The 11,847-nt window shown below is 37.1% G+C and overlaps 1 long non-coding RNA gene across 1 annotated transcript in view; it reads left to right on the top strand.

The window, feature by feature from the left end:
* The window catches only part of LOC122164694, a 40,755-nt gene extending 31,012 nt beyond the window's left edge, over positions 1-9,743 (top strand). The window contains exon 3 of the long non-coding RNA XR_006170293.1: positions 9,666-9,743. This is a non-coding gene — a long non-coding RNA (uncharacterized LOC122164694). The remainder of the gene's footprint in view (positions 1-9,665) is intronic.
* The last annotated feature ends 2,104 nt before the right edge of the window (positions 9,744-11,847 follow it).

Here is an 11,847-nt window from a genome sequence, read left to right as displayed (position 1 = left end):
AAAAAAAAAAAAAAAAAAAAAAAAAAAACCACGTTTCTTTTTCTGTCACTCAATCTCTCCAAACAGTAAGAGTTCTGTTTTGATTGCAAATTCTTATTTCTGGATTAGTTCTCAGGCTTTTCAACTGTGCTAATTCTGGTGTTGTCATTTTTGTTTGTATGTGAATACTGGTTTTCCTCAGCTGAGTGCTGAACTAGTGAGAGTTATCCATCCTTCTAAGGTCTTTTTGCCTTCACTGTTTGAGGTGGGGGGGACCTCAGGTTTTCACATGACATCCGGGTACTCTGCAAAATAGAAGGGCTTCTTTCAGTGTGAGGCTTTGCCAGATGGCACTTTTTACTCTTCATGTTACAGGGGCAGCTGAATATCATTTGGAGGCCTAGTGTGGGACAGTGATCTTCCACCCACTCAAACCTGTGTGCATACTGCATGCAAAGGAAACCAGTGCAGAAGCTTAGGGCAGCACCTCTTGCTCGCCAGATGTGTGATTGTTATTGATAGGCTCTATCTAGTGCCTGAGCAGAGACACCAGAGGGGATGTGGGTGAGTCTTCTGTTTTATGCCACGTGTTTTTGTCTGTATTATGCCATGACAGTTCAGCCCTTATTAGGGTGTAATTTGATTCCCATGTCCACAAGCTCCTGATCTTCGTGTCTTACCAATCATTTGGGGGTATTGATTGATACTTGGCTGAACATGAGCTGACAGTGTGCCCAGGTGGCCAAGAAGGCCAATGGCATCCTGGCTTGCATCAGAAACACCGTTGCAAGCAGGAGCAGAGAAGTGATTGTTCCCCTACATTCAGCACTGGTGAGGCCGCACCTCGAGTACTGTGTCCAGTTTTGGGCCCCTCACTGCAAGAAAGACATTGAGGCCCTGGAACGTGTTCAAAGGAGGGCAACAAAGCTGGTGAGGGGTCTGGAACACAGGCCATAGGAGGAGAGGCTGAAGGAGCTGGGAATGTTCAGCCTGGAGAAGAGGAGGCTCAGGGGAGACCTCACTGCTCTCTATAACTTCCTGAAGGGAGCTTGTAGTGAGCTGGGGGTCGGCCTCTTCTCTCGTGTCATTAGTGATAGGACCAGGGGGAATGGCTTCAAGCTACGGCAGGGGAGATTCAGGCTGGACATGAGGAAGTATTACTTTTCAGAAAGGGTGGTCAGGCACTGGAACGGACTGCCCAGGGAGGTGGTGGAGTCACCGAGCCTGGGGGTGTTCAAGGAAAGGCTGGATGTTGTGTTGAGGGACATGGTTTAGTGGGAGCTATTGGGAATAGGTGAACGGTTGGACTGGGTGATCTTTTAGGTCTTTTCCAACCTTGGTGATTCTATGATTCTATGATTCTATGATTCTGACATGGTTGTCAACGACTCCCATCTATAGTATTCTATACCAGCCTAAGTAATTTTATTTTATTCCTTTAGATTTTGCTACTGTCTAAATTATTGCAGGCTACCATTATCTGAGTCATTTACTAGCTACCAGTTACAAAGGTCAAGTTATTGACAGCTTCTGAGATATGTTGGCCTCAGCAGGTCTTTTTACTATTTCCTGAACGATCTTTTCTGACAACTTGACTTCTTGGCTGTCATTACAAGAGTAAAAAATTTACTGCTGCTTCACATAAGTGCATTCTCTTTTGTTTTCTTAAGCCTTGTTGGGGAATGTAGCTTCAATGTCTTTTAAGTAACAGAGGAGATTAAAACATTTTTTTCTTTTAGTCATAAAACTTCGGTCTATTTGGTTTTGAGATCTGAATTCATGTGGCCAGTTTAATGGAAACCATTCTGACCCAGTATCTAACCAGTGGTCAGTGGTCTCCTATACATTTTAAAATAATCATTAATATTTGTTCAAATATACTCTGAAGGATGCATTGAGTATTTTGTCATGAAAACTGATAGTGGTTGTATGATAGAGAAAAAAATCGTACTTAAAATAACTTTCAAACTTACAGTGGATGAAACGAAAAATCTAGATCTGCTGAGAATGCAGATGGTTTATCTTTGAGAATTAAAGAGCAAATTCTTCATGGAGGATTGATGTCACTTTATAGCAGAAGTCTTTTATTATCTTTTTGTGAAAGACTATTATGTATTAAAATTAAGCAGAATACATTGCAAAACACTGATTGAAGCAAAGCACATTGGCAGTGGAACATTTTCTTAATGTGTGAGCCTGGTGGTCGTGGTCTCTTACCTATGCAATCAGCATATACAAAATTTTATTTTGTAAAGACTAATTCTGTCATTCTTTCTCTGCTTTAGTGCATTTTAATATATACTACATTGTTCACTTTTTGACTGCTTAACTACGTATTTTAAAAGAGATTCATTAAAATACACATTACACAAAATTTTTCAGTGGTAAATTGTAACAAAACTTTGTTTTTAACAGTTGTTTCTTCAGCTATATCATACTTCTAAGGTGCTTGTCACTGTTCTCTGTGAGATGCTGTTTTATGATGCCAAAAACTTCTGCTTTCAGAAGATAAACTTTTCGTGCTCTGTATCTGCTTCAGATGATATATATCTTAAGTTTAAGCTGAAATAGTTCTGCCATTTCTGGGAATAAACATGAGAGAATAAACAGATTTTTTTTTTTTTCTTTCTGCTGAGAAGGTCTATGTCCTATGTAAAAATTTTTCTGATGTAGCAGAAAGATTGCTATTTTGCCAGAAATGTACATTTTCTAGCATACATAGAGATACATAGCAAATGTATCTGTGTCTGTCCAGATTTGTGCTCAGTTAAGGCTTTTTCAGAACATGGAGCTGAATTTAGTCCAGAGATTTCACTGGCAGTGACTGTGCTACATATTTTCTCACTTATTTGCACTTGCCTTGTACGTAAATACCAGGATCTGTGTGCTAGAATGGTAGAGCATCCTTTCTTCCAGGATGAATGCATTTCAGTACATGTTACCTGTGTATGTTATGTGCCTCTTCCAGTTTAAATACCAGAAAAGGAGGTAGACTAGTGCAAGGAAGCCTCTGACAGTACTGGAGAAACGGAGAGCGTCAATGCAACACAGCATAAAGAGCTTGCTGAAAGACCGTTTCCTAAGGAAGAAAATCTATTCCCTGACAGAACTTGAATTGAATTAGGGATTTCCAGTCAATATCTTCCTCTACAACCAGAAAACAGCTTTACAATCTACTCACAAAATATGTTTCATGTTTTCCTCCACTGATCTACTCAGTGTAAAGTTAAAAAATCGGATGCGTTAGCACAGGCTCTTTTAGTACAAATTGGGAATTTTTGTTTTGTACATGAAAAAAGAAAAGCAGTAACACTTAACACTATGGAACTAAACCCTTCAGATTTGTGTTGTACAGTCATTTTTCTCATTGCCTTATTCCTCATGAGTCCTCCAGGTTCTAAAAAAAAAAACTTGCAGCTTCTGGAAACAGCAGCCTTATTTGCTGTATAGCTTTGTTACATTCTCAGACTATCCACCCTCCACCCAGAATTTTGTAGAGGCTGTTTGGAGAAATATGAGGCAATCACAATTCTGAAATCGTCAGGATAGCGTATGCACAGAGGGCCGTGTTACAACCTTAGTGTTCTTAACTCTGAAGTACTATTTTTAGACTACAGTGTTTGATTTTGCTTTGATTAATATAGATCTGGGGAGGGAGATGAGATTGTAAGAGTTTGTAATTTTACAGAAAGATAAGAAAATAATTATTTTATGTACTTAAGTTTAGAACACGGATAGTGCAATAAAATCCACACCTGTTTCAATTCTAGTGACAACAGGATTTGGCACTGTGTGAGTCCTGCAAGACTGGTGCTCTATTCTTTGCAAAGTCAACACCGATCAGTCCCTTGCACAGGCCAGGTACACTCTGAATATTTTTTACTTTCTTTCCTTTCAAAATGGAATTTGGTGTGGCCGTGTCTGTGGTCCTGTGAGGCTCTGACACGCTGGTGTGAGGCGCAAGGACTGCAGATGTGGGGTGCTATACAGAACTCCGCAGGGTTAAGCAGTAGCAACAGTTCTCTGCAAGCAGCTTTTGTGTATCTTGATGTTACAATCACTTCCTGAATAGGTAAAATATATCTATGAGTGCATTCCTGATAAACTTTTAACAAAGACTTAAAGATAGGGAATATATTTTCCAGCTTTAAAGGATTCTCACTTTTCTTTCCTAAATGTTAGTCAGAGCTGAGAATATCTTTGGGAACACTGATCTATTCAGCAGTTAAGCTTTGTTATTAGCTAATGGCTAAATTTGTATGCCCACCAGTGTTCATTTCATTGCTGAAGTATGAAGTTCCACAATCAGAATCATAGAAAGGCTTGTAGTTTATAACATCCCTTCTAAAGAAAAGAGCCCCATGACTCTTCCTTCTTGTATTTCTTTATCATCTCTCTTAGGATTCTCTGAGAAGGTTATAATGCAGCATATTAATCAGGTGACATTTGTTTGAAAACAGAATCCTTTTGGAAATTTTTTGTTTATTTGTTTGTTTGTTTTGCATAGGATGGGACTGATAATAGGGAAACAGCAGGAAATCAATACATTTTGCTTAGTTGTTTTTTTCAGCACTCTTTTGGGACAGAGTAAAGAACTGTGGAGGTACATTAAGGAAACACTAACACAGTGTGATTCAGATCCTGGTCTCTTGAAGCCAGAAGTCTTTTATTTTAGTTTAGACAAAAATGGTTTTGAAAATATATGGAAAAGAATTGAGACAGGATTTCTTTTCCAAAGAATGTGTGAAAATGCAGCTGTCATCAGAAAGTAATGAGTGAAGACACGGTTGTCTTCAGGAGGTGGTACACTTCCTGAGAAATTACAGTATTTTAGGACTGTTTGTCTTGGCCAGCTAGGGCAGGGAAACAGCTTGATGCCTAAAAAGGAAAGAGGAAGGAGTGTTCAAGAAGGCTCAGCTGAAGGGTGTGTTACGGCAGAAGGATAAAGAAGGTCATATAGCAGAGATGCAGTCAAGAACAGAGTTTTTTATGTGACAAATTAATAACTCTTACACTCACTGGGATCCCACCTTTTCCTTTCCGGTTGCCGAGACTGTGTGTCTGTATATGGCTCTTTCCATGCTTATAGATCATCATGTCCTGAAGGGGCTAATATTAACTCCTGTTTGTTATGTCCTGTCGCAGTTCACTCTCCCAAATGGTACAAATACAATATGCCCAGAGTGTTAGGCATTTGTCTGCAATACACTTCTTTCCAGACAAATGTTATTCATGTTAGATTTGGCATCTATTTCACAGCCTGAAGAACTGTCCTTTAAGTCAAAAGTAAACTGAAGACAAATCTTAGAAATAAATGTCCAGTTTGTTTGTCGTTTGCCTCATGGTTGTCTTTGTTTGTTTGTTTGTTTGTTTTGTTTTGTTTTTGTACCAAAAGAATGGAAGCAGGGAAAAGAATCTAAAATCAAAATAAGTATCTAGAACTGAGATAGGTAGCCCTAATGTGGGAGGACAGAAGGTACTCATGATCTTGAACCTATTATTTCATGAACAGAAGAATGTGTCTATCTGTTCTGATAACTGAAAGCCACAGATTGTGGAAGACTTTGCTGGAGAGAAGAATGTTTCTTATGGATCTTGAAATAAGTTTTGCTTTTGCCTTGGGAACAAATTTAAAGAAATATACAGAAAGTTAATAGAAAATGTTCCCATGGTATAAAGTCAGGTAATACTGGCCAAAATGCTGTTTTTTCTTCAACTTCCAGCTTTCCCAGAGCTGGGAACATGCTTTTTCGAGGACTGTAATGCACCATGCCCAACTCTAGTTCTAGGGAAATATTTTGTATTGAAAGTCATAAGAAAAATACCATATTAATGCCAGCTACTTTGGCTTTGTCAGAGATAAAATATTACTGGCACACATATTTGATAATTTCAATCACAAGAAGCAGAAGTCTAAAATATAAATAAGAGAATACCTCTGCAAACTCACTGACCAGTTGTTCACTAAAATCATTACTATACAAATTACTACATTCTGCACAGGAAAGATCGAACAGAGTGCGAATACCAACAGTGGGACTGTAGACACATTCTTCCCAATCTGATGATGTTATTAAGTTGCTGAATCCATGACAGCTGTGTGTTGATGACAGAGATAATGGTAAAGCAGTTATCTTCTGATTCCATTCAGACAGCTGATTGTTTTACTAGACCAAGAAAAGCAAAGATCTTGCAGAGTTGTGAATGAAGTCAGATACAACTGAGATCCTTAACACGGCACATGTATCTCTGCTGTTTGCATGTCCATAAACATTAAGTCCATTAAGAATGAGGGTTTTAGTTCAATTACTAAGACCTTTAAGGCTTTTTTGAGGTGCTGATTATGAATATTACTTTATTTATCCTCTCAAGATGATAGATAGTTCACCAATAATTCCATTAAAACTGGACAGTAGATTCCTGTAAGAAAAAAAAAAAAAAAAAGATTTGGGAAGGGAGATAAAAGATAAGGCAAAAGCTCCATCTGTAGAAAAGCTATTTAATAGTGGGCAACTGAAAGTTTGTTGGAAGGCCATCTTCCCCCAGAAGAGGAGAATTTTGATACAAGAGATTCGGGGATCCATATCATATAGGTAATAGGTCCACTGTATATTCAGATCACTGCACTAATAGACTGGAGGAGACGATCACTTATGAAGTAAAATTTTAAAATATGTTGTAGAATAAATGCACTTTTGCTTAAAGATTTTTCTGCAGTTCTTACAGACTTTCATGATTCCCAAACTTTCATCAGTTTGCATGAAAAACAAGGGCCTTGGTTTTTTTTTTTGATTATATACAGGACAAAACTCACTCATTGCAACACTCTAGCGGTCATGTGTAATCTGGCCTCATAGAAACCAGGCAATTAAAAAACTACTTAAGAAGATGAAAGGAGAAAGACATAGAGAGACAAAAAAGACAAAAAAACAGAAAAACAAACAAACAACAACAACAACAACAAAAAAAAAAAAAAAAAAAAATACAACCAACACAAACTCAGGGTATAGTTCCAAAAGTCTCTAGTTTCAGTGGCATCAATTATGTTCCAAGACTTCTTCTGTCCCGTACAGTTTGATGGCCTCTCACTGAGGTTAGTATGATAAAGAGCTTATTTCTAAATTCAGATAATTTTTGTGATCCATTATACACTGTGCTGCTACAGTGACCTTTGAATACTATTACCCAACAAAATGAGTAGTAAAGTGAGGGGAGGAGATAGAAATACACGTAGGACATGCTTGGATTTTGGGAATGCCAAGCAGCTGAGTCAGGAGTTGACTTTTTGAATCCAGACAGCTGGTGGCGACTGGTTTATTTCAGAAATGGTATTCTGTTTCACTTTAATTTCCTACTCATTTGGGGAGTTTAATTTACAGTATCAGAAGAGGTAACTGTTTCTGGATCTGTGGTGAAGAGTGAGACATGTTTCTGAGGCCCAGGCTCAGACTTGAAGGAGTCACAATTTCTCCCTCTGTATGAGGAAGCTGAATTTCCAGCATTGCCTGAAGAGGCTGTACTGTACAGGGAACCATCCATCAGCAAAAATATTTGACAACTAATAAGAACATCTTTAAACCTCAGGAAGCATTGTTTAGCGTGGGACACCAAAACTGGAATCCTCCAACTATCACTGTGCCACAGATTTGCTTAGCATCTGAAGAATATATTTTTCCTGTACCCTTGCAAATGCAATCAGATTGGTGTGGAGTCCTTTTTGTTTTTCCATTGCCTTCATCACTATCAGTCATAAGTACGAAGTAGTTGGGAATTAGCTGACTATTTAAGTGCTGATAGAAGTTGAGACAGAACAAAATATCTGGTTCCTTTCACAGCTGCAAAGACACAGCAATGATGACAGAATTAAGCTTGTCTGTCCATATGGGTGTATGTATGTATATTTACAACACATCAGGGCTAAGATGCTACTCATAACTTTCAGGCAGAAATAAATGCACTTGTTAGAGTTAGTTTTCTCTTTGCTGCTTGCATTTAAAAGTGTTTGTACAACTCACTTTAGCAGGTCTGCTTAATCCGCCTGTTCTCTGTCTGAAAGAACTCTCTTACCTCTTTTTGATAAAGTAAAGCAAATCTCATAAGAGCATAAAGCCTTAGCAGCAGAGAGATGAGAGTAAGTCTGTTACTCATTCACTTGAAGAATATCTGTAGAAAACTATGGAAGCATTGTGGAATTCCAAATCTTCCTCTCAAAGCTGACTAAAGAGACATGCTTGTGTCATTAGTGAACTCTCATGCCATTGCTTTTGCCAGCTCAAGGCAGTTTGCATGGCAGTCAGTATTAGGAAGAGAACTGAGAGCACAATCTATAATCTTGAGCAGATGGGGTATCCTAAAAGATTCATTACTTCCAGTCCAGGCAATATTTAGAACTGTTTGTGAGCTCAATGCAAGGAATGTTTGTCAGTGTAGAACTAGGATTTTCCAGATGTCAAACTCCATTTGTACAAATTTGAATCATTTTTATTTTTAATCTGTGCTACCCTCTGTTTTGTTTTTGTTTTTTTTTCACTCTGTATGACATGTTTTTTCACCAGCAGCAAATGAGATCACTTTGAATATGTTGTTATTTCTAGTTTTAATTATGTTTTTGTACTTTTGTTGATGTGGATAATATGTTCAGAGTGATCCTTTGCCACAGATCATCAAACCAGATTTCCCTCTGAAGAGTCTTTGGCTTGTAAAAGCACTAAGAGGACTCACTGCAGTCAAAGCTACAAAGGAAACAGAATTTCCCAAATTTTCAGTGTAGGAAGACATAAAGTTTCTGGAGTAGGTTTCTTTTATTACTGATTAAATTAAACAAGAATTGTAGTTCCGTCTGACTCTGGAAGAGCTTGTATTATTGTTCTAGAGCAAGAGGCTCCAAATCCAGAGCCAGACTGTCACCTTTATGCCCTTTTGTGATCACATATACACCTGTTATTATCAAATTGCATTGCCCCAGTAGCAGCACAGGCAGACTCAAAGATGTGTCGATTATACAAAATTCAGACATGCCTGGGAACATTCCCAGCTAAAGAAAGATGTGGTAATAAAGTGTTAAAGGCCCTTCTTGCCAGAGATTTGACTCATTCTGACAAGCGTTCTGACCAGGTGTTCCAAGGCTTAGTTTGGCAGTTTGAAAAGTGCAGGGACATTTCTGACAGACTATTAATACGCATTTGATTATCAAAGATGTAGGCTGTTCCACTCTTGTTCAGTGTCTGTGAATTCCATGGGGCATGATTTTTAGTTAAATTCTGTTGTCACAGTGTCAGTGTATTATCCTTGCAGTTCTGAGTTTGGCGTCTGAAAGTTGAAGATCTATTCACTTAGGTATGAGTGAAATATATAATATAATATACATATATATATATATTATATATAGTATATAATATATATATATGTATATATAAAAGTAAAATGAAGGAGATGACATTAAAATTTAAAAAAAAAAAGGAAGGAAGGAAGAAAGAAAAAAAGAAAAAAAGGAAGAAAGAAAGAAAGAAAAGAAACAGAGATTTTTTGTGAAGACATTTTCAGTGTTTCAGAAACAAAGTTAAATAATGATTCTTTTCATAATAAATATGCGCCAAAGTCTGACTGGCAAAAAGGCCAAGCTGCAAAAAGAATTTTTTTAATCTATACATAGAAATCAAGGTAGTAAAGGCTGATTTTCTTTGCAGGAATGTTGATGGCATATGACACCGGTGTGCCCTTCACTGTTTTTGTGGGTAATTCTCCTGTTATTCCGTAAATCAAGCTTTGTTGCTGGTATGTCATTTTTTTCCTTCCATCCTTGAAAAATAATCTAGGAGATAAGGAAAATGTAATATGAATTATTTTTCAATTATTATTATGTTATTAGTCTTCTTTCTTTTCTATTAGAAGTTAATTTTAAACAGTTGTTTGACTTGCTGGAGTGGTTATTCATGCTAAAAGTGGCTACTTTTCTCCAAGATACTTAACCTGTATCTTTCTGTACCCTAGGAAACAAAGGCATTTCATGAAATGTGTAGGAACAAACCTATACTATTTTGATGCAAGATGATTCATAACAGCGGCAGATTTGCTTTTGTCTATAGAGGGCAGGGGCTTTTACTATGGTATCTGTTTTCATGGCTTGTTTTTAGATTTTGGAGGATGCTGTACTCATTATTTTTTCATGGTGGAACTGGTACTATTTTGAGGGATTTCTTCATGCAGTGCTTTGGATGTTTTTTCTTCTCTGTAATTTCATTCCTCATTCCATCCTGATTTTCTATTTCACTGTTTTTTTGGCTGTGATATGACTTGAACAAATTCTTTCTCTCCTTTTTTAGCTTTCTCTGACTTTCTTCAGAATTCCAACTTCTCATTTGGTATGTTCTAATAGTTCTCTGTTATATTCCCTCTGTTTGTTGTTTTCTGTTTTTTTTTTTCTTTTTTTTTTTCTTTTCATTTTCAGAAAATGCTTAAGATTTTAGCCTTTTTTTGTTCATTTTGCAGACATTGGTAGTTACTCTAGAAGTTATTTTGCAGTAATTTGTGCCCTTTATAGTCAGCCATTTTTGAAGTTTCTCATTTCCCTTTTGTTGCAGCATCTTTCACTATTATACAGCACACTGGCTATTTATATTCTTAAGTTCACTATTTTTGTTTGAAGTTCAATGGCTTATCCTGCAAGACAAGCTTAGAAGCATTTTATTTCTTATCATGAAAACTATATGTAATTATTTCATATTTGTAATTGAAAATGTAAGTTCTTATTTTTTGTATGTTGCAGCAGGGAGTAAGCTAACAACAGATAAATGACAGAAGGTTCATGGGACAAAGTCTTCTTTTGTGTTTCTTGTGGACTGATAATCCATCATGGGTAATATTTATAGGTAATATCTGCAAAGACATAAGCGGCTCTACTGTCTGAAATGCAGTCTAGGGAGTACTATGTTTCTGATGAAAGAGATTTTGGACCCAACTTGACCTGTTTGGATAATTTAATGGTGATGGGGACATGTTAATTGCAGAAGTACATACAGTGAGTTCTGTAGGTAGTCTTTTTCTTTCCACATGACCTACTTATCTATAAATAAGAAGATTAAATAAATTATAGGGAAGTGAATCTCCAAGATCTGTAGGATTAGAAGGAGATTGGCCATTGATTTCAAAGAAAACAGAGAGGTTTTGAAAATCCTTTGACTTTTTTTTTCTTCCAAAGTTTACATAGCTGGACAACAGTTAACATGTTACAAAATTCCAACAGCAGACATTCACCCAAGTTTTGCCTTTGTGAAGGTGGTTTCATAAATTTCGATTTGTTTCAGTGGCAAATAAATTAAGTTCTGTTCTGTGAACAAAGGGCAACAAAGATTTGCAAAAGATTATGGAATGTATGCCATATTCCAGATGATGCTTTAGAAAGCTGCATGGAAAAGCACGATAAATCATTAAGAAAAATGATAGCACACATATTTATGCTTATTGTGGCTTAATTCAGAAACTCGAAATATTTGAGACACTACAGCTTGTGACCAGCGTCTGTGTAAATTTTAGTATTGTTTTATGGCTCACAACTCTGCTTGGCTTGTTTTTTTCCTTAATTTTTAACCTTAGCACACCACTGGCAAAGAGACTGATTATTCTGTATTTGTAGTTCTCTGATAGTGAAAGGCATTTGAAAATGACACAGTAAATTCTTGATCCTTACAGAAGAACTGTAGATGAGTCAATTGTGCTGTAGGGCTGCATTTTGACATGGACTCCAAATCTACTCCTTACAACTGTCCTGGCCCCAGAAAGAAAGCCCTTCCTCCTTCTCACTCTAGACCATTTTACCCCATACATGTTGTGCATCATTAGGTTTTCTCTAGGAGGCTGGGGTTCAGTGAC

The sequence above is a fragment of the Centrocercus urophasianus genome, unplaced genomic scaffold, assembly GCF_019232065.1.
Source record: "Centrocercus urophasianus isolate 14NV4802_14NV808 unplaced genomic scaffold, USGS_Curo_1.0 seq_27, whole genome shotgun sequence".
In the NCBI taxonomy this organism is placed as follows: domain Eukaryota; kingdom Metazoa; phylum Chordata; class Aves; order Galliformes; family Phasianidae; genus Centrocercus; species Centrocercus urophasianus.
Note: the sequence above shows the minus strand (reverse complement) of the source record. Positions and strands in the feature narration are given on the sequence as shown.